Source organism: Equus przewalskii, chromosome 1, assembly GCF_037783145.1.
Source record: "Equus przewalskii isolate Varuska chromosome 1, EquPr2, whole genome shotgun sequence".
Lineage (NCBI taxonomy): Eukaryota > Metazoa > Chordata > Mammalia > Perissodactyla > Equidae > Equus > Equus przewalskii.
The window spans coordinates 168,297,581-168,319,696 of NC_091831.1; the positions used below are offsets into that span (position 1 = coordinate 168,297,581).

The window sequence follows — 22,116 nt, forward strand, 5'->3', positions numbered from 1 at the left end:
CAATTTTATAGCCTTAGAGACTAAATAATCCTAGGTCATGTAATTAGTAAATGGTGCAGCCAACATTTGAACAGTCTAAAGCCTTTACACTTCCTCTCTTGGAATCGCCTCTGATCTCGTGCTTTCTCTTGGCCATGTCATCCTGTCCTGAAGCCCAGACACGTATGTTCATCCCAGATATCTCTCCTGAGTGGTAGATACACCCATCACATGTGCAACTTCCTATTGGATAGCTCTGCTTGACTATCCCTTGGATACCTAAAAGTCATGAAGTCCAGATTAGAACTCATCACTGTCCCACACACACCTAAAACCCCTCCTTCTTTGCTTTGACAGAGACTCAATGATTGGCACTATCATCCATGTAGCTGTTCAGGCCAAAATCTTGGGTGTCATCCTTGACTCATCCTTCTTCTTCTCCAATTGCTCATATTGATTGTGTCCTATTCTCCTATCTCTGCTGCTACCCCTCCCCCAGTGCAGTCCACCGTTATCTTTCCCCTAGGAAAGTTGTTACAGACGCCACATCTATATCCTATGTAATCTGAGATAGTCTAACTAATCTTTCTTAAATCCGGATTTTATAATGCTACCTTCCTGATTTAGACTCTTTAGTGACAACTTGTAGTTTTCTGGCAAAAGTTCAGACTGTAACTTGGGAAATAAGGTCCTTCTTGATCTGGTCACAGCTCACTCCCCACTCCCACTCTCTGCTCCAGCTGTCCTAAACTATTTGCTATTCATAGATTCATTTTGCTCTCTCTTGCCTCTAGGACTTCCCTCATGCTCTTCCTTCTTCCTGGAATACTCTCTTCTATAACTCCATATCATCCTTCAGGTCTTAGCTTAGATGTCATCTCCTTTGGGAAAGCCTTTTGTAATAACCCCTTGCCCCACACTAAGAGTTCTTGTGTGCTTGCAGTGCCTTGAAAGGGCCACACTCTCTTGTCTCAGGACCTTTGTACATGCTGCTGCTTCTGCTTTCTGTCTCTTCCCTGCCTCCACCCTATTGCTATTCATTCTACATAATGCTCTGTGGTGGTCCTACATTTTCCGTCATCACAGCTAAGAAATCCTTCTGTTTACTTTGTGGAATTTGAAACAATTCTGTTGTATTCCTATGTTTTAGAAATTTAGAATTTTGAACAATTTGCTTTTAATTTGTATCTCTTTCCCCCTTAATCCAAGCCTTCAAAAACAAAACAAAAACCTAAGCTGGTTCTGTAGATTTATGCTCCTTTAAGCAAGCTGACGTTGCCTAAGTTGAGAATCGATTATGTGCCAGAAGTCAGCTGATGCTGTTTGTGAAAAAAAAAAAAAAAAAATAGCGTTTGCAGCTTTCAGCTCCAGCCACTGAACCTGACAAGTTCTGACATCTCTTCTCTTGGCTGCTTCTCACTTCTTTTTCTGTTTCCATGGAAATGGACATTAGATCACAGAAACATAGTAAGATACTGGTGGCTAATTGCTGTTGCAGGTTTCTGAATTCTCTTTGCTTGTGGAATGATTATTTTAGTGACTCCTGCCACTGTTAGTATGTTGTAGTTAGGCAAAATGTCTAAGGCCGTTTCTGGGTTTGAGAGCCAGCTGATGTTTCTCAAGTGTCACTAACTAGTATCCTGAAATGTATTCCCTGTTTCAACTCTCAGGGAAAATATATTTTAATTTAAGAACTGTAATCTTGTCAGAGAGGAGCATTAGATTTCAACCCAGAGGTCTAGCCCTGGTCCCAGATCTGCTGCTGTCTCACTGTTTGACCTCGGTCAATTTCGTTATATTTCTTGAATGAGCCGGTTGCTACTACTTAGCCCTGGCGCTTATTTACAAGCGTTCCAGAGAAAAGACTGCTTTTCTACCAGTGTGTTTTAATAGAAAACATAGAAATAAGATATGCAACTAATTTTGGTTAAGGAAATCAAGCCAGGTTTCTAAACATCTAAGATGGAAAAATGCTTTCAATTCCAGCCTTTTATTTTCTCCTTCTGTAAAATGATCAGAATAAGGTTTGTCATTTGGCTAGGAATTTTAGGTTAACATTCTCTTTTTAATGTACATGTGGTTTTCCAAGACAAATACAACCTATCTTATGGTAAAATAAAGTGATTAAAATTATAGTTGAAAAGTTCTGTTCATTTTCTCTTTAGTCAAGGAAGTTATTCCATTGCTTATCTAATTTGTATCTTAGTCACATCGAGGATGTAGGAGGATTTGCCGTAGCCAAATGCCTCTATAGTAGGCTTATCTATACCAGGTCAGGATTTCCTTGTAAATCTAAATTTAGAACTCGGAAAGCCAGGTTTTGTTAAGCACAAAAAAGGGACTGGCATGTCCATATAAAAAAAAGATTAGTATTTGCTGAGCTGCTTCTTCAGCATATCGTGTCTGCTCTATATCAAGTGAACCTGAGTAATTGAAATTGAGTATGAGTAGAATAAATGTCTTTTTGCATGACTACACAGAATAAAATATAGGTTTATATCAAACTCCCACTTGTAGTTGCATGTTTATAGATATAAATCATACATGAGAAGACATTATAGATAAATTAAATGGGAAATAATCCATTTTGTACTTTGTAATTGTGGTAAATTTTTCAAAGGAAAAAAACTGCCATCTTCAACTTGCTATGAATTTAGTCTCCCGTAATGAACCTGCAGTAGACTTAGGGTCTGGTCATGTCAGACTCCCCCTGTTTGTGACACAGCCGCAGGCTTCAGTAGATTTACCACAGGCCCCAGTGCTTCAAGGTACAGAGCCAAAGTTTACTTTTTACTTTTTGGTGAGGAAGATTGGCCCTGAGCTAACATCTGTTGCCAGTCTTCCTCTTTTTTTAGCTTGAGGAATATGAGCCCTGAGCTAACATCTGTGCCAATCTTCCTCTGTTTTGGTTGTGGAACGCCATCACAGCATGGCTTGATGAGCCGTGTGTAGGTCCATGCCTGGGATCCGAATCCTTGAACCCTGGGCCACCGAAGTGGAGCATGTGAACTTAACCACTATGCCACTGGGCTGGCCCTGAAAGTCTATTTTTAAATAAAGAATATTCTATAGTTATTTTAGTATAATTAGACAATCAGAAAAAAAATGTTCAAGAAAGAAATTATAATGGCCCATTACCCCACTATCTAAGTAAGCCACTGTTGACTTTTTGGCATATTCCTTCAATTAAAAAAATTTCTACTAATATATACAACAAAATTGGGGTAATGCTATGTGTGTTGCTTAGCCTACTTATTTCATTTACCATATCATGAACATTTTACCTTGGTATTATGTAGTCTTTAAAAATGATTTTAATAAATATATACTGTCTTAAATGATTTCATAATTTATGTAACTTTTAAGCTATTAATGGATATTTAGATTGTTTTCTTACAAACAACTTTGAGCAGGAGCCTTTACACTTTCTTGATCCCTTTAGTCAATGTGGGAAGTGCCTTAATTATCTGGTTTTCCAGGCTGGTACCTCACTAGTTTTTATTTTGATTTATTCTTGTCTACCACATCTCATAGGTCTCTAAATCCCACTAATTTTATCTCCAAAAGGTCTCTTGAATTCATTCTTTCATCTCTGTTTTCACTGTGATGGCAGTGGTCGGAGTCCTCCTCATCTAACTTAGAGTACTGCAGTGGTCTCATACCTAGCTCATCTTCCTACCTCTGGTCTCTTCCTTCGATAGATTATTCATCTTATGGTCAACATTGTCTTTCTAGAGCATGGATGTGGTCATATATTCCCTGGCTTTAAAGTCTTTGATGTTTTCCCATTGTCTGCTGCATAAAGTTTAATTCCTTAGCCTGGCATTCGAGGGCATTCGTATTTTGGCCCTGTCGAACCCTTTTAACCTCATTTCTCTCTTCTCCTTTCCACATTCCTCATATCCCAGACAGCCTTCCTGGAACACATTCAGGTGTTCTTGCAGCCCTTCGCATAGTTGGTGCCCTTTCCATTGCCTAGAATGTGCTATCCCCCACCCCCAGTAATCCCTTACTCCCTTCTTTCAAGACTTCAGTTCAAATATTACCTATCCTGTAAAGCTCTGCTAATACAGTAACCACTAGTTACATGTGGCTATTAAAATTAATTAAAATTTAAAATTCAGTTTCTCAGTCATATTAGCCATATTTTAAGTGCTCAATAGCCACATATGGTTAGTGGCTATTGTATTGGACAGCACATGTTAAAGAACATTTTCATCATTGCAGAAAATTTTATTGGACAGCACTGCTATAAAGCCTTTCTTAAAATAATTGATTTCCTCCTCAGAGCTTCCATAACCCTTAAGATTAGCTATTTTAAAAAGCTCTTGAATTCCTTTATGGGTAGGTCAGGGACCAAGCCTTGTTCTTTTCATCTCTAGCACCTGGAATGGTGTGTGGCATGTAGTTGAATTTCAAGATGTGTTGACTGAATGAACAAACGAGTGAAAAATGACGAGTTTTTGGAAGTCATATGAATAATGAAAATGTTAGGGGTCTTTCAAGTCTAGAGAAATGCTGATTCCCTTTTGTAAAGTGCATGGTTATCAGTTTCACTTCATCAGTGACTCACAAAGCCTTAGACAAATCGCTCAGTTTCTCTGATTCTTTTTTTTATCTAAATGTTAGGGAATTAGGTATGTATCCGCTATATAATTGAGCATGAAGCTTGCCAGATATTGTGGACATTACGCAAAAGTATAAAGCATTTCGAGTAGATACTGCACTATGGCCTGAGTTTATATTCCATGACCTGAGAGAGCACACATTTAGGGTGGCTTTGTTTGTGCCTGGAATTCTCACCTCCTATATTTTGTTCCTTTTTCATAATATTTTTATAGGGTAGAGAAATTTTTTTTTCTGCTTTGCAGATAAGGAAGCAGAAGCACTGAGAAGCTAAGTTGCTTGCATAAGGTCACACTTAGCTGGGAAGGGACTCTTTCTATTACACCTCAGCTGCCGCTCATGTAACTGCATTTGAATTGTTAATACACTCAATAGCTCTGGGTAGCCTTGGCAATTCATTTATTTTGTAATTGTTAATGGCCAGAGTATGTCTTGGTTTTTGGTTTTAAGAAAAACCAACAGCCTGAAAAAAATATTAAAAAAGGAAATTATAATGCCCCACTGTGAACGTTTTGTGATTGACTGCTATGACCTGGTACTCTGCCTGGGCTAATGGGATCTAAAAAGATCAAGTTAAAAGAAAAATCATAAGTTCTGTAAGGAGTAGAATTCCAGAAGCCTTTTGGAGGCACTTAATTACTTTATGAATTGCAATTACCATCTTATGCCACTGGCTCTCTAGCTAGTTTGCAAAAACTTCCCAAAGCCCAATGTCAACATTTAAAAAAATCAAACAGTACAATGCATGGCACAAAGTTAGTGTTCAGTGATGGTTTGTTTCATGAATGTATGAAAAATAATAGAAATACAGATATTGGTAGTAATAATAGCTAACATTGATTGTTTTCTCTTTGCCAAGCATTGTACTAATAAGCTCTTTACTTGCATTGTTTCACTTTATTCATTGATTGACTGTGGAGCACCTACAATGTGCTAGGCACCATGCTTGGAGCTGGAAATACAGTGGTGAAACAGAGACCATGCTCTCATGGGTCATACTTTTTTGTGGGAGAGATAGAAATAAAAAAATAAATAAAAGCGTAAGGTAATATTCGTTAGTGATCAATTCTATGGAAAAAGATAGAGAATGATCAGGGAAGGCTTATCTGAGGAGGTGACATTTAAAGCAGACTTGAATGGAAGGAGAGAGAGTGAACCATCCAGGTATTTGAAGGAAGAAGATTCAGAGTGGAGGGAACAAGTGCAAAGTGAGCAAGGAAGCCTGGGACTAGATCAGCTACGATGTTAGAGGCTCTGGTAAGGGTTTGGATTTTGGATTTCACCTCATATATGATGAAGGCTATTGGAGGTTTTTGAGCAGTAGAGTGGCATGATCTGATTTTTGTCTTAAAAGAATCAATTCGGCGACTTGTGTAGAGAATAGAAGTAGGTGGAGTGAGAAGGAAGGGGTGAGAAGAATGGAAGGAGGGAGATCAATTAAGAGCCTTTTACAGTTTTCCAACAACCCTGTGAGACAGGTTCTATTATTTTCTCCAATTTTAGGTTTGAACACAGAGGCCCAGAGAGGTTAAGAGGCTGTTCAATGCTAGAAATCTAGTCTGTAATATTAATCCCTGCCATTTTATTATATTGCCTGTCTCCCATGAATGAGTTTTAAGAATTTTTGGCATTGTATGTTATTCCAATATAGCTAATACTATATAAATTTCAAATGTATGTTGTCTTTCTTAATCAGATTGTTTTCTTAATAGATAGCAACTTGTGAGAGCATGTATTAAATAGAATTTGTTAATCAAACAGAATTCAGTGTATCTATATGGAGAGTCGTGTAGGTAGGACAAGAGTATGTATATTCTTACTAAAAGGCACTTCATGTTAGAGTGCTTTTTCATTAGAGCAAATTTCTTCTTTATGCAAGTGTTAACCACTCCACGATTCAGCTTTGTTGTAAAACTGGTTCATGGAAATAATGGAAGCTCAGTGATTGAATTAAAATGTGAAAACTGGCACCATTTTCAGATAACATGGTATAGTTAAAGGAGAATGGGCTTAGGAAAAGAATATGATCTTGGAAAAATTCCTTTAACCTTTCTGAACCTGATTTCTTCATGTCTAGTCAAGATAATATTATCTACTTCATTGGACTGTTGTGATGATTAAGTGTGATAATGCATCTAAAGTGTCAACTATATTGCTTTGTACACAGGAGTTAGTAAATGTTTTATTCTTTCTTATTTGAATGAATATTGTAGGTTCGAGAAGAATTGTTCAAGAAAAGTTAGCAATTACTAATTAATAGCCTAAATTCTTACAAAACCTTAGTATTTTTACTCATTTCCTTCCAGTCTGAAGTACTGTGTCTCATGAAGAGCTGTCAGGCACTGGTGGAATCGTTTTAGTCTTCAGGAGGCAAAATTCAGAGATGCAGGACAGCTGTCTTCAAATGTGTGCGGAGCTGTCCTGTGGAACAGGGATTTGTGCTTTGTGACTCAAGAGAGCAGAACTGTGATCAGAGGGTGAAAACTACAGGGAAGGTTATTTTGGCTCATTAAAGTAAAGACATTTCCAGAAATAGAATGAATGCTCTATCAGTGGGAACTGTTTGTGCATAGCTACATCAGTTTTCCAGGATGTGTCAGTATCGAAGGTTTTTTAATTTAGTTGAAGATTTCTTCAACTAGAGAATTGCTAGAATGCCAGCCATGTGAAAGCAGAGATCTCATGTTTCTTGAGTGCCATGGTATCCTCACTGCCTAGGACTGTGCCTGTTACATTTGTTGAGTGAATGAATGTCAGTTGTTCTTGGAGGTTATCTGCATACTTCACTCCTCCTCTTTGCCTTAGGTTCACTTCTGATTTTGGTTGATGATTTGAGTGTTTATTTGGGTTAAAGATAAGGTAAACTATGGGGAATTGCTGCTTGGTAAGAAAACAAAGGAGTTAGTGGAGGATTTCTCAACAGCTGTGCCATCAATATTTTGGGTTAGTTGATTGTTTTGGGAGGGGCTGTCTTGTACATTGTAGGATTTTTACCAGCATCTCTGGCTGCTAAATACTCATCAGATGCCAGTAGCCCCTCTCCTCTCATTCGTGACAATGAAAAATGTCTCTGGATATTGCCAAATGTCCCTTGGGGAGCAAATTGTCCCTTGTTGAGAACCACTGAGTTAGTGAATAACCCCCTAGGACACATCTATGCAAGTGGATAAATCCAGTATTTTCATTAGATGTAACTAGAGAAAATGATGTCATTTAAGAAAGCTCATTGTAAATTATTTGTTTCAAGATGAATTATGCAGTGGTATGAGATGTATGTTGATGCCTGTGTATACTTTTGTAATGAAGAAGTTGTCTATGTAATGTTCCTGGGTTTCTACTTTCCTTTGAAACACGAAGTTGATTCTTTAGTTTTAGCTCTTCAGTAAAGGAAGGCTTACCATATTTCTTTGATGGTGGTAGAATTGTTTATGCTGGGTTTTTAGCCGTAAATTGCTTTGACAACCATTATATGTTACAGTACAAGTGTGGAGAGTTCAAAGGCAGGGGTTGATGGAAATGATGGCTTGTAACCATCAAAGACAAAGATAGCATGGGGTGTAACAGCAGCAAAGGTAGCAGCAGCAGAAGCTGCAGCTGATCAAAGATTCTAGAAGCAGGAATACTAAGGTGTTTTTCTTTTTTTTTGTTAAGTTATATATATATATATTTTTAAATTTATATTTTGGTTTTTGTCTAGGGGTATGATCGTCTCATGATGGATATAGTTTCATAAGTAATTGTGGGTATGTACCAGTCACTTTGAAAGTCAATTATTTTTAGACTTGACTGAGTTTGTACTTCTTGACTTCTCTCCCTAGTATTTATGTTGATATTTGCTCTTGTTTAAATCTTCTAAATGGCAAGTTCTATTAAATCCTTGCGTGCATTGTATTTTAACTTAGTATATTTTTTTGTCGCATCACACTTTCTTTATAACCTATTTTACTCAACTATTCATGGTCCTGATTTAATTATAAGCTTAGACATTGTTGCATTTTAATATACAACACTTGCATACATATTATGATGTAGTCATTTCTAAAATATAGTAGTCTCACCAGGCATTATTATAAAGAAGCATCTGTCAGCATTTCCATTATAAACCCTCATTTATTTTTAAGGAGTTTCTGACTTGTCTGTTTCTAAATTGCTTTGGGCTGAAAGCTAGTATAGAAGTTGTCAGCTGAAATCCAAATTTTGTGATGTTATAGAGGGAAAAATTGAAGCGAGTCTTTTTGACTACTTTGTGTCACAGCATTTAAAACACTCATATTTTTAGTGTATTCAGGTGCCTTTTACTTGATATTTATTTATTTCCCATAAACCCAAGTGAGGAAATGGAAAGTGACAGCCACTTAAATGGGTTTGTTTCTTTCCTGTGTTGTGCTGTAAAATTTTTGATAGTTTTCTTTGAAAAGTATTTACCAAGTAGATGCATTAAGTATTTTGTTAGAACCACCTTAGAACATGAAAGTGTCTTTATAAAGCCCACAGGAAATCAGATCCACTGTGAACAGAGAAACTTGAAAAGAATCAGCTATAATAAGATTCTAGAGATAGTTAAATGGATGAGAAAGTGAATAACTGTTTAGTGATCAAGAGCTGGAGTTCTTACTCTGCTTCTCCCTCCTTGAATGGTATTACTTTGCAATCACTAACCTGGTTGATTTCTGTCCCTCCCTCCTTTTTTTTTTTTTTTTTAAGGAAGATTAGCCCTGAGCTAACTACTGCCAATCCTCCTATTTTTGCTGAGGAAGCCTGGTCCTGAGCTAACATCATGCCCATCTTCCTCTGCTTTATTTGTGGGACACCTACCACAGCATGGTGTACCAAGCGGTGCCATGTCTGCACCCGGGATCTGAACCAGCGAACCCTGGGCTACTGAGAAGCGGAACATGCGAACTTAACCACTGTGCCACCAGGCCGGCCCCCTGTCCCTCCCTCTTTTTTGTGAGATGTTATTGTTGCTTTCAGTAGATGCTTCTATGATATCATTCTTTCAAATTGCTTTTAAAACCACTTGAAAGCCTGAGTTATTATTTATTATCTGATTCTGAACCTGAGATTTTGGTGTCCTCTTATGAAATGAATTACCTATATGTAAGGTGAACATTCATGTAGAACTTTATACAAAATTAAAAGCATTAAGGAATTTAAGGATCAGAAGTTGAATGAGCTCATTCACCTATAATTATTCAACAAATATGTATATCCTACCTCCTATGTACCAGGACCTATATGCAGCCTTTATAATGATGAATGAGATAGGCACAGTTCCAAACCTCTTGTATAATCTAGTAAGGGATTTAGATAATATGCAAGTAAAAAAAAAAAAGTAAAATAGCACTGGGGCTGGCCCAGTGGCCTAGTGGTTAAGTTTGTGTGCTCTGCTTCAGAGGCCCAGAGTTTGCTGGTTTGGATTCCAGGAGTGGACCTAAACACTGCTCATCAACCCATGCTGTGGTGGCATCCCACATACAAAATAGAGGGAGATAGAGAGATTGGTACAGAAGTTAGCTCAGTGACTGTCTTCCTCAGGGAAAAAAAGAGGAAGATTGGCAATAGATCTTAGCTCAGGGCTAGTCTTCCTCACCAAAAAAACAAACAAAAGTAAAATAGCACTGATTTATTTTGGTCAAGTTTAATAATATTTCGAAGGCTTACCCTTATATAAATGATCCATAACACAAAAACCTATATTTAAATGTGCAGATGTTTTATGTTTATTGGAATGTAAAGATTAAAACATCATGTTACATAGGTTGCACCTAAACTCTATTTCCACATTAATGGAATCTTTTTGCTTATATATATATTTTAATTAGTAATTGCTATTGTTTAGGAACTTGATTTTTGTATATTTTTCTTGTACTTGGCCATCTTAACAATGTTATTTATTCTAATAGCTTTTCATTACAATTTCTAGGTAGGTGGTCCTTTCTTTTGTCGTGTTTGTATTTCTTAATTGTTTTACTTTTCTTATTGCATTGTCTAGCATCTCCAGTTGAACTTTAAATAGTAACAGTGATAGTAGGCATCCATGTCTCTTTTATGATATTGATAGTGATGTTTCTCCTCTTTCACTATTAAGTATGGTGTTTGCTTTATGTTTCTAGTAGATCCTTTTAGCAAGTTAAGGACATTTACTTCTATTCCCAGTTTGCAGAGATTTAATGATATAGAACAAACAAGACTCTCTTTGTATAATGGCAGTCTAGGAAATTTGGACCAACACTCCTGCTAAAGACAACTAAAGAATGTGGTGTATCACATTGATTTATTTGCATATGTTGAACCATCCTTACGTCTAGGAATAAATTTGACTTGATCATGGTGTATGATCCTTTTAATGTACTGTTGAATTTGGTTTGCTAATATTTTGTTGACTTTTGCATCTATGTTCATCAGGGATATTGTCCTTGTAAATTTTTTGTGTGTAGTGTCCTCGTCTGGTTTTGGTATCAGGGTAATGCTGACCTTGTGAAATGAGTTTGGAAGTGTTCCCTCTTCTTTTATTTTTTAAAAGAGTTTGAGAAGTGTTGGTAATAATTCTTCTTTAAATGTTTGGTAGAATTCACCAGTGAAGCCATCTGGTCCTGGAATTTTTTTTGTTGGGAGATTTAGATTACTGTTTCAATCTTCTTACTAGTAATTGGTCTGATTGGATTTTCTTTTTCTTCAAGATTCAGTCTTGGTAGGTTGTATATTTCTAGGAATTTATCCATTTGTTCTAGTTTGTCTAATGTTGGCATATAATTGTTCATAGTTATTTCTTATGATCCTTATTTTTTCTGTTATCAGTTGTAATGTCTTCTCTTCATTTCCGATTTTATTTATTTGAGTGTTCTCTCTTTTTTGCTTAGCCACTTCTATCTTTTCAAAAAACTAGCTGTTAGTTTCATTGATCTTTTGTGTTGTCTTTCTAGTCTCTATTTCATTTATTTCTACTCTGGTCTTTGTTATTTCCTTCCTTCTGCTATCTTTGGACTTAGTTTGTTCTTTTTTTCCCCCAGTTTCTTGAGGTATAAAGTTAGATTGTTTATTTGACACCTTTCTTTTTCTTACTGTAGTTATTTATTATTGTAAACTTCCCTCTTAGAACTGCTTTTTCTGAACCCTATGTTTTGATATGTTTGTTTCCATTTTCATTTGTTTCAAAATATTTTTTGCTTTCCCTTTTGATTTTGTCTTAGACCCATTGGTTGTTCAGAAGTATATTGTTTAATCTCATATTTGTGAATTTTCTAGTTTTCCTCTTATAATTGATTTGTAGTTTTATACCCTAGTGTTTGGAAAAGATACTTGATATGATTTCAGTCTTCTTCTTCTTCTTTTTTTTTTTAAAGATTTTATTTTTCCTTTTTCTCCCAAAGCCCCCTGATACATAGTTGTGTATTTTTAGTTGTGGGTCCTTCTAGTTGTGGCATGTGGGATGCCGCCTCACCATGGTTTGATGAGCAGTGCCATCCTTGTCTGTGCCCAGGATTCGAACTGGCAAAACCCTGGGCCACTGAAGCAGAGCATGCAAACTTAACCACTTGGCTGTAGGGCTGACCCGTTCATTCTTCTTAAATTTATTAAGACTTGTTTGGTGGCCTAACATATGATCTATCCTGGAGAATGTTATATGTATGCTAGAGAAGAATCTGTGTTCTGCTCCTGTTAGATGGAATGTTTTGTATATGTCAGGTCCATCTGATCTAACGTGTAGTTTAAGCGCAATGTTTTCTTACTGATTTTCTGTCTAGATGATCTATCCATTGTTGAAAGAGAGATACTGAAGTCCCCTACTATTATTTTATTCCTCTCTATTTATCCCTTCAGATTTGTTAATATTTGCTTTATGTATTTAGGTGCTTCAATGTAGTGTGCATGAATATTTATAGTTGTTATAACCTCTTGATGAATTGACCCCTTTATCATTATATACTGATCTTCTTTTTCTCTTGTTACAGTTTTTGGCTTCAAGTCTATTTGTCTGATATAAGTATAGCTGCTCCTGCTTTCTTTTGGTCTTCATTTTTATTGAGTGTCTCTTCCCATCCCTTCACTCTCAGTCTTTGTGTGTCCTTAAAGCCAAAGTGAGCCTCTTGTACCCAGCATATAGCTGGATCTTGTTTTTTTATGCACTCAGCCACTCTATGTCTTTTGATTGGAGAATTTAGTCCATTTATAGGCAAAGTAATTATTGATAGATATGCACTTATTTCTGTTTTGTAAGTTATTTTCTGGCTGTTTTGTAATTCCTTTGTTTCTTTCTTCTCTTCCTTTGTGATTTGATGATTTTCTGTAGTGGTATGCTTAGATTCCTTTCTCTTTTTCTTTTGTGTACTTACTTTAGGTTTTTGCTTTGTGATTACCATGAGGCTTTCATAAAACATATTTATAAGTCTATTGTAAGCTGATTACTTAACTTCAAAATGCATGCAAAAACTCTATATTTTTACACTCCCTCACATTTTATGGTTTTGATGTCACAATTTACATCTCTTTATATTGTATATCCATTAACAAATTATTGTAGTAATAGTTAATTTTTAATACTTTTGTCTTTTAATCTTTATACTAGAGTTGTAAGTGATTTATCCACCATTATTACAATATTAGAGAATTCTGAATTTAACTGTATATTTACCTTTACCAGTGAGATTTCTACTTTCATAGATTTTCATGTTACGAATTATTGTCCTTTCATTTCAGCTTGAAGAACTCCCTTAAACATTTCTTGTAAGACTGGTCTAGTAGTGATGAGCTCCTTCAGCTTTTGTTTGCCTGGAAGACTCTTTATCTCTATTTCCATTCTGAAGGACAACTTTGCTGGGTAGAGTAGTCTTGGTCAGCAGTTTTTTTCTTCGCTACTTTGAATATATCATCCCACTCCCTTCTGGCCCTTAAAGTTTCTTCTGAAAAATCCACTCTTAGTCTCATGGGGGTTCCCTTGTACCTAACAAGTTGCTTTTCTCTTGATGCCTTCATGATTCTCTGTCTGTAACTTTTGACAATGTAATTGTAATGCGTCTTTGTGTGGGTCACTTTGGTACTCTTTGGGATTCCTGGATTTGGACATCTGTTTCTTTCCCCAGGTTAGAGAGGTTTTCAGCCATTATTTCTTTGCATAGCTTTCTGCTCCTTTCTCTTTCTCTTCTCTTTCTGGGATCTTATAATGCATATATTGGTCATTTTATGGTTTCCTATAAGTTGCTTAAGCTATCTTCACTTTTTCTTTCTTTTTTTCTTTTTTTTTTTTTTTGAGGAGGATTAGCCCTGAGCTAACATCTGCCACCGGTCCTCCTCTTTTTTCTGAGGAAGACTGACCCTGAGCTAACATCCATGTTCGTCTTCCTCCACTTTATATGTGGGACGCCTGCCACGGCATGGCTTGACAAGCAGTGTGTAGGTTTGCACCGGGATTCAAACTGACAAACCAAGACCGCTGAAGCAGAACGTGTGAACTTAACCGCTGCATACTGGGATGGCCCCCATTCTTTTTTCTTTTTTGCTACTCTGATTGGATGAATTCCACTGCCCTGTCTTCGAGTTTGTTGATCCTTTGTTTCACTTGATCTGGTCTGTTGTTGAACCCCTGTATTTAATTTTTCAGTTAGTTATTGTATTCTTCAGGTCTGTGATCTGTTTGGCACTTGTTAATATTTTCTATTTCTTTTTTAAATTCTTACTTTGATCATGCATTGACCCTAGTTAGCATGTTTATGACCATTATTTTGAACTTTCTATTGAGTGAATCACTTTTCTCAGTTTCTTTAAGATCATTTTCTGAAGATTTATCTTCTTCTTTTCTTTGGAACACATTTCCTAGTTTTTCATTTTCCTTACCTTTTTGTGTTGGTTTCTGTGCATTAGATAAAACAGCCACATCTTCCAGTCTCGACAAATTGGTCTTGTGTAGGGGATGAACCTCATCAATCAGCCCAGCCCAAACTCCTGGGTGTTTCTCAAACTTTTGTGATTTTCCAAACTGATTTTCTTTGTTTTTAGTGGCTTCTAGTAGTTGAGGATGTGCCAACATCCATGAGTGTCCCAAAGGGGAGGATCACAGTCGGCACCTAGCTGGAGGCTCATTAGAAGCTGGCCCCTCAGGCATCAGCTGGGAAAGTATGTACTTAAGCCTCTTCCAGGGAGAAACTGGGAGATGGGCATTTCTGCCTGCTTTCTCTTTGCTGAGCCTGGATGTATAGCTCTGGGGGGTGGGGAGTGGGGTAAGGATGGAGAGGTGTTTATGAACCTGTTTAAAAACTACCTATTTAGGGGCTGGCCCTGTGGCCAAGTGGTTAAAGTTCTGCATGCTCTTCTTCAGTAGCCCAGGTTCACAGATTGGGATCCTGGGTGCAGACCTAATCCACTCATCAGTCATGCTGTGGAGGCATCCCACATACAAAATAGAGGAAGATAGGCATGGATGTTAGCTCAGGGCGAATCTTCCTCACCAAAACAAACAAAAAAACAAGAACCAAAAACAACCCAAAAAACCCTACTTATTTGTTCTCTATAAAGAGCCCCCCTATGGGATTATGGTTGCAAGCCCTGTTGACTGTTTTGCGGGCTTGTCCTCCAGGTGGCAGCTGTAAGAGCTGGGACACTAGACATATGTACAGGCTCCTTCCAGAGAGATGTAGGTGACCTGGTTTTACTGTTCAGTTGAGGTGGAGGGAGAAGTTAGGGGAAGTGCCCACTGGCTTTCCCAGGTTCCGAGGAAGACCTCAGCTAGCCTCTAGATCTGTGCTAATTAGAGGCTGAACCCTCAGGCAGCAACTTGTAAAGTATGCAGTCAAACCCCTTCCAATGAAAGACTGGGAGTTGGGTGTTTTTGCCTGTTCCCTCTACACTGTGGCCTGGGGGGATGGCTGTTGCAAGTGCTCAGATGCATACCTATGAGAACTAATTCTTTGCTATGTTTGTGATGGGTGAGGATGAGCATGAGGATCACACATCCTCTGTGATGTGTGAATGCAAGCCCAATGGTTATCAGAATCAGATGATCTGGGGGTCCATCCTTTGTGTAGCAGTTGCAAAAGGTAGGGCACTAGATGTGCAGTTCACTTTGCTCCTCAGAGAGAAGCTGGGAGTTGGCAATTCTTTCCCAATCATATGGCACTGTGCTGGGGGTGGAGTTTATTCTGAGAGTGTGTCTCAGCCTTTCCTACCCATTTCAATATGGGTATTTTCTCATTCACCTAATGTGTAGGAGTCACCCAGCTAGTTTCTGGATTTCAGTTAGAGGAAATTGTTTTTTCATGTGGCCATACCTTCAGTCTGTCCACGGGAGGAGGGAAATTCAGGGGTCTCCTGTGTTACCATCTTGGTCCCTCCTTGGTTTGTTCTTTTTTGTTGCTGTATAGTATTCTGTTACATTATATACTACACTGTATCCTTTGTCCTGTTGATGTTTGGTTGTTTCTAATTTGGGGCTATTATGAGTAACTCTACTATAAACATTTTTGTACATGCTTTATGGTATACAGATGCATTCATTTCTTTTTGGTATATACCTAAAAGTGGGATTGCTGGGTTTTGGAGTAAGTGCGTATTTAGTTTTATTTTTTTCTGCCCAGAAGTTTTATAGAGTGGTTGTTCCAATTTCGTCTTCAACAGTTACTATAGGGGAGCTCTAGTTGTTCCACATCCTTGTCAACACTTGGTATGGTCTCTCTCTTTGAGATTCTGTTGGGTATGTTGTGGTATCTCGTTGTGGTTTTAGTATGCATTTCCCTGTTGAGTAATGCTTATTGGCTGTTTGGATATCCTTCCTTGTGAAGTGCCTGTTATGTTTTTGTTCATTTTTAAATTGCACTGTCTTTTTCTTATTGATTTGTAGGAATTCATTGTATGTTTTACATATGAGCCCTTTGCCAGAGTGTTGTGAATATCTTCTCTTAATCTGTGGCTTGTATTTTTACTCCCTTAATGGTGTCTTTTTTATATAAAATGTTCTTTGTTTTAACTAAGTTCAGTTTATCAAATTTTTTTCTTTTAAATTTATGTGTATTATTTAAGAAGTCTTTCCCTACCCTATGCACAAAAATATTCCATATATTTTCTTCTAGAAGCTTGATTATTTCACCTTTCACATTCAGGTCTATGATTCCTCTCAAAAAATTTTGTAAATAGTGTGAAATAAGGATAAAAGCTAATTATATTTTCCATATGGATATCCAGTTGTTCCAACACTTAATTACAATGGCTCCTTGATTGTAAATCAAGTCACCATATGTATGATCACTACTCTAGTCTTTGACAGTAGTCTCTATAAGCCTCCCACTTAGACACCTTTTCATTAGGATATACTCAGCACTCACTGCAATGATGATTAAATTATTCTCTTCATGCTAGTTGAACTTATAGTTGAATCACTTCTTCCCTTCTACAGAAGAGTGTAGGCAATTTGAATCCATGAGCCTTCCATCTCTGACTTTTTTTGTTTATTTATTCTTTCTTTGAAAATGCTCTTCATTTTTCATTTGCAATCTCACTTTTTACTTAAGAAATAAAAGTATTGGTTCAGTGCTTGCTTTCTACAAATTCTGCATGACTACCATTATATTCAAATATGACACTTGAGAATTTGGGTGTTTTTAAGTTTTCAATAACCAACTTTAAAAATAGCTGTCACTACTTATGTTATAACTCACATATTCTGAACAAGATGTTTAATATGTTTAGTTTCACCTAAATTACTTTGACTTGTTTTACCTTCAGGCTATATCACAAATGCAGTGGGAGCTCTGTCAATTACTGAGGAAAGAAAATAATTTGAAAGTCAAATTATTTAGAGGTCTGAGGTAAGAGAATCACTGGGAATTTTTTCAGCAGAGGCTACAACTTTACAGAGCCGCGATCAGTGCTTTTGTCATGTGAGCTTTGCTTTGTTACAGGCTAAACTTTGTGAGCCTGCATCTCGGATTCAGGTGATTGGAGTCGGGGCCCTCAACAGTTCCTCTTCCCACTCCTGTCTTTATTTTATGCTTTGTTATTTCGTAGGCTCCTGGGTACTTTGAAGAATAGATTTAAATATTCTCTCTCCATACATTGTTGTCCTCCCCAAAAGACAGTGATAGTCCAGAGAGTCCCAGGCAAGAATGTGTCCCCTCATGTCTGAGGAGAGGAATCAGCTTCAGATTCCAACATCTCTGGTAGCAATGAAGGCATTTCTTAGTTGAGTGTGAAGAAATGTCTCTAAAATGAACTAACCTTTCCAATTTTTCTGTTTCATTGGAGTCTTTCTAGTAGTGATTTCTGAATAGATATTCTTCAAAATTGTGTTTTGTTAAATAGATGTATTCATTCCCTGTCCCATAAAGTAGGGTTTCAGGGAGAAAATGGGGGAAAAGTCTTATATAATATGTGATCATTTATATTCAGTCTCAAGATTTTGGAGGCTAGGTAAAGAGGATTTCTATTATACATGGGGCTGATATGTTGACAGGATTGGATAGACATATGTAGAGTTTTTGAAAATAATCTGTTGGTCAGAAAATTAGGTTAGAGAATGGGATGTACATGAGCATGAGTATATGTGTGTGTATATATATATGAATGTTGTTTGAATTGATTTTTAAAATATCCCCTATCTTTATAGGAGAAATAGGAGGCAACCTAAAATAAAAACATAAAAACCAAAAAGAAAAAAACTCAAAACACACACACAAAACAAATAAACAAAAGCAATCCTAAGACAGAAGATAAGCCTGAAGAAATGTAAAGAAAGTTGATAGGAAAACCATATAAAAATATTAAAAGAATAGTTGTGGACCTTATTTATTCTAACTTCTCCAGAAGCACTGTTAGAATTTGCCTAATTCTCCACTGGCACTATGAAACCAATGTTCTTTAACCGTTGAATAAAAAAAAATCCACTTCTCTTTCAAAGCTCTTGCCATGGGACCATCCACATCCCACCTTTGTCTTTTCTTTTATCTATTAGCTATATACCTATATCTATTAAGCTCTCAAACTTGGCTCACCTGGAGTTGTTGTTAAAATGCAAATTCTGATTCAGTAGACCTGTGGTGGTGCCCTAGAGTCTGCATTCTTAACAAGCTCCCCGGGGATGCTATTGAACCACATAGTAAGTACCACCAAGGATTTAGACCAGTCCTTGATACTTATCAAGAGCTTTGGCTTACAGTCTTTCCAAACTTGTGCTGTCATCCTGGGTCATCTCTTTTAATTCTTCCATCTCAACTTCTGTAAATTTTGTTTTGATTCTGTCCACTTCCAGCAGTCCGTTCCCATAATCTCACCCTAGATTTTGTTATCATTAGAACTTTCCTACCTCTAAATCTTACGTTTCAGGGTCCTACTTTGACTTTAACCATCTAGCTTTCTCACTGTCTCACTTAACGGACCTTGCTCTGTTTAACCTCATTGAGACCTCTAGATCCTGACATTTTTACTTTCTCTCAGTCCATCAGTCTCCTACTTATAGTATGTCCTTCTTTGCTGAACCTGAAGTTCATTATCACCCTTTATACGACCTTCTCACCATTGTCCTCATCTTCCAGATGCCCATCCCTGTATCAGAATTGCAGTTTAGCTTCTCCGTTTCCATGATTGGATTGCTGAATATTTGTTGTTAGTGCCATTGAGTCAATTCTGACTCCTAGTGATCCTGTGTACAGCAGGGTGGAACCCTGAGTGGGCTTCTTGCGCCATCCTCTCACCTTCTGGCACTCTACCAGACAGTGCTCCACTGCTATTCATAGGGTTTTTACAGCCAGTTTTTCATTAGTGGGTGACCAGGTCCTTCTTCCCAGTCTGCTTAGTCTGGAAGCTCCACTGAAACCTGTCCACCATGGGTGACCCTGCTGATATTTGAAATACCAGTGGCATAGCTTTCAGCATTAAGGCAACCATAAGTCGCCGTAGTATAACAGTCAGCAGATGGGTGGTGTGGTTCCTTGATTGGGAAATGAACTGGACCGTGGCAGTGAGAGCACTGAATCTTAACCACTAGACCGTTAGGGCTGGCTGTGCTGAATATACCTGGAGGAAATTACACGTTGTCCAGATTGGTGCCATTTTGAATTTATGGTAACTGTTTTCATCTGGGCTCTTATTGCTGCTGTTTTTGACCCAAAGATTTCCTAGATGAGGAAGGCATTCTTTTGCCTGGGTCTGCAAAGTTTAGAGAGAAAACACCTTTGAGGAACTGGGAGAGAATTTTTGCGTGAGAATCCATATAGAAATAAGGGTGAAGTTTTCCTGAGAATAGAAACTGCTATCTAGTGTGTCACAGCAGTTAACAAATGAAAGAACCCAGACTCCTCAAGTGCCTCTGTGATACTGTTCCTTACGATGCCCAAAGCAGCAAGAGTTAGCATGGCAGGAAATTCTTAGTTTCCCCCACCCCCTTCAACACTTTCCTACGAATCTGCACCAGTTCTCAATTCCTTGTTCCTTTTCCTATTCAAAGCTCTATTTTTGTTTATTTTCATAATTCCATTTCTTTCTGATTGCTCCAGGATCTTCCAATGGTTGATAACCTCCCTTCATTGCTTTGACATTAAGAAGGGGAAAAGGGTAGAAGAAAGAAAAGGAAGAAAAATCATTGTCTTAAATTTAATAAGACTACATTCTTTAAGTGAGAATTGTATGCCTTCCCATCCTAAAATCTAATTTGCACATATTTTACTGATTACAGTAATATCTCTCTAAGTGTCATCAAGAAATTGATACTTTGAAGTATAATTGATACAATTTAATGTCTGTGTTTGGAAATTATAAGCTATTGTGAAAATATATTGAATAAAGTAAAAACAGAAGGTATTAATGCCTTCTAAAAGGAGATTTGGAGAGTGACATTTTTGGTGATTCTCTAGAGTGGCCTGTGGCCTAAGTAATTAGTTGATGGATGTTTTATATGGCTCTTGGAAGCAGGTTAGTCTACATATTCCTTACTACGGTTCTGGTGATCTTCTCTATCAGTCAGCTCCTTTGTTTCAATTTCGAATTCACTATACGATTCAATATTCTTAAATACTTCTAGTGAGTGACTATCCTGATTTGTTGATGAAATGTCTGGTTTGCTTAGAAAGCATGTATCTTGTGGTCATACATTCTTGTCCTGGTACGAATCAACCTAAAGTGGCCAGAACAGTTTTCCTAGCATCAGATAAGCCTTTGAAATTCTGAGTCTGCATTTCTCTACTCATTTAAAGTAATTAGGGTGACATTCTAACCAACCCCTTAGAAACTGTATTACGTTAATTCTTATGGTTGAGTGTAGGATAAGCAGAATATTTTTGAGAGGAAGTCAAAGAGTTAGCAATCAGAGAGGTTAAAGGAATGAAAACACGTTCCTTGTTCTTGTCAGGCTAGGCCACAGCTCTGTGTTTCTCACCTTGGCCAGGTTAAGGCTAATGTATTAAAAGACTGATGAAGAAACAAACTTACTTGTTTTGGGGAAGGCTAGCATCTAGATAGGGAGAATGAAAAAGAAGAAACAGGGAAAATTTTATGAAGAGAGAGGCAGTGGGAATGAAGTGGAAATGAGGAAAAAAATGTGATCTTTTAGGTGGAGAAGGTTGATCAGCGAAGGAATTTAAGGCTAAGTAAGAGTCTGGCAGCCTTGTGTCATATACGTGAATATAAAGGACCTATTTTGTATGACAGATAATGTGACTAGATAAATTGTCTGAGAACTGTACATTCTGTGTTTAAACAAGCACTTTAAAAATCTTCTGACTATGCATTTTTGAATAATTGATATTCAGAATACATTTTGTTATCTATTAAATGTTTGATGGAATTGATTTGCATTAAAACATTCACGATGATTCTGAGTAAGAAAAATACGCAGAAGCACAAAGAATTTAATTATGTTTCTTTAAAAATAATTAAGAAAAGCATTTAAAAGTAGGATAAAATGTAGTACTTAAAGAATTATATCTCAGAATTCAAGATATTTTATAACAATACATGGGATAATAAAATTATTTTATATATTTTAATGTACATATTATGTTGAAGATATTATGGAGTCTTTTCCTTTGTATTCTTCAGGAATACTAGTTTTTAAGCTTTGTGAATGAACTCAGACTCCTTTCTTTCAACAGTTCCCTGTAGGTCTAGGATACCTCTCTTTCTAATTATTGAGATATTTGATCTGCATTTGTAATTTTTGGAATTATCTTTGTGCTTATCATATTTTCTCACTTTGTAGTTTATTTTTTAGCTGGCAGAACTGTTTCTTTTACTTCTTCTGAGTAGTTCAGTAGAGTGTAATTAACAGGGGCTGTTTGCGTAATGAAAAAAGGATACCCAGAACCCAGTTACTATTAAATGAGCTATATTTACACGTAAGTATTGTTATAAGACTAATGGAGATCAGTAGCACTTGTTCAACTGTTATCCGTAAGTATCATACATATATGAATGATTCCTTACACAGAATTGATTCACTTGTCATTTTTATCTCAAAAGTTCAGGTATTCTGTAAATGTATATTATCAAAATAGGGTAGCATTCTAAAATTTTTTTTATATGCAGAAATTA

The 22,116-nt window shown here is 37.0% G+C and overlaps 1 protein-coding gene across 4 annotated transcripts in view; it reads left to right on the forward strand.

The window, feature by feature from the left end:
- The window catches only part of NUBPL (NUBP iron-sulfur cluster assembly factor, mitochondrial), a 211,873-nt gene that overhangs the window by 118,192 nt on the left and 71,565 nt on the right, over nucleotides 1-22,116 (forward strand). Inside the window, exon 1 of one of the 4 annotated variants that reach the window (XM_070587629.1) lies at nucleotides 1,341-1,446. The exons of the other annotated variants lie outside the window; for them this stretch is intronic. The gene's annotated coding sequence lies outside the window, so the exon portion shown is untranslated. Of the gene's footprint in view, nucleotides 1-1,340; nucleotides 1,447-22,116 lie in introns of those variants that run through there. 4 annotated transcript variants of the gene reach the window in all.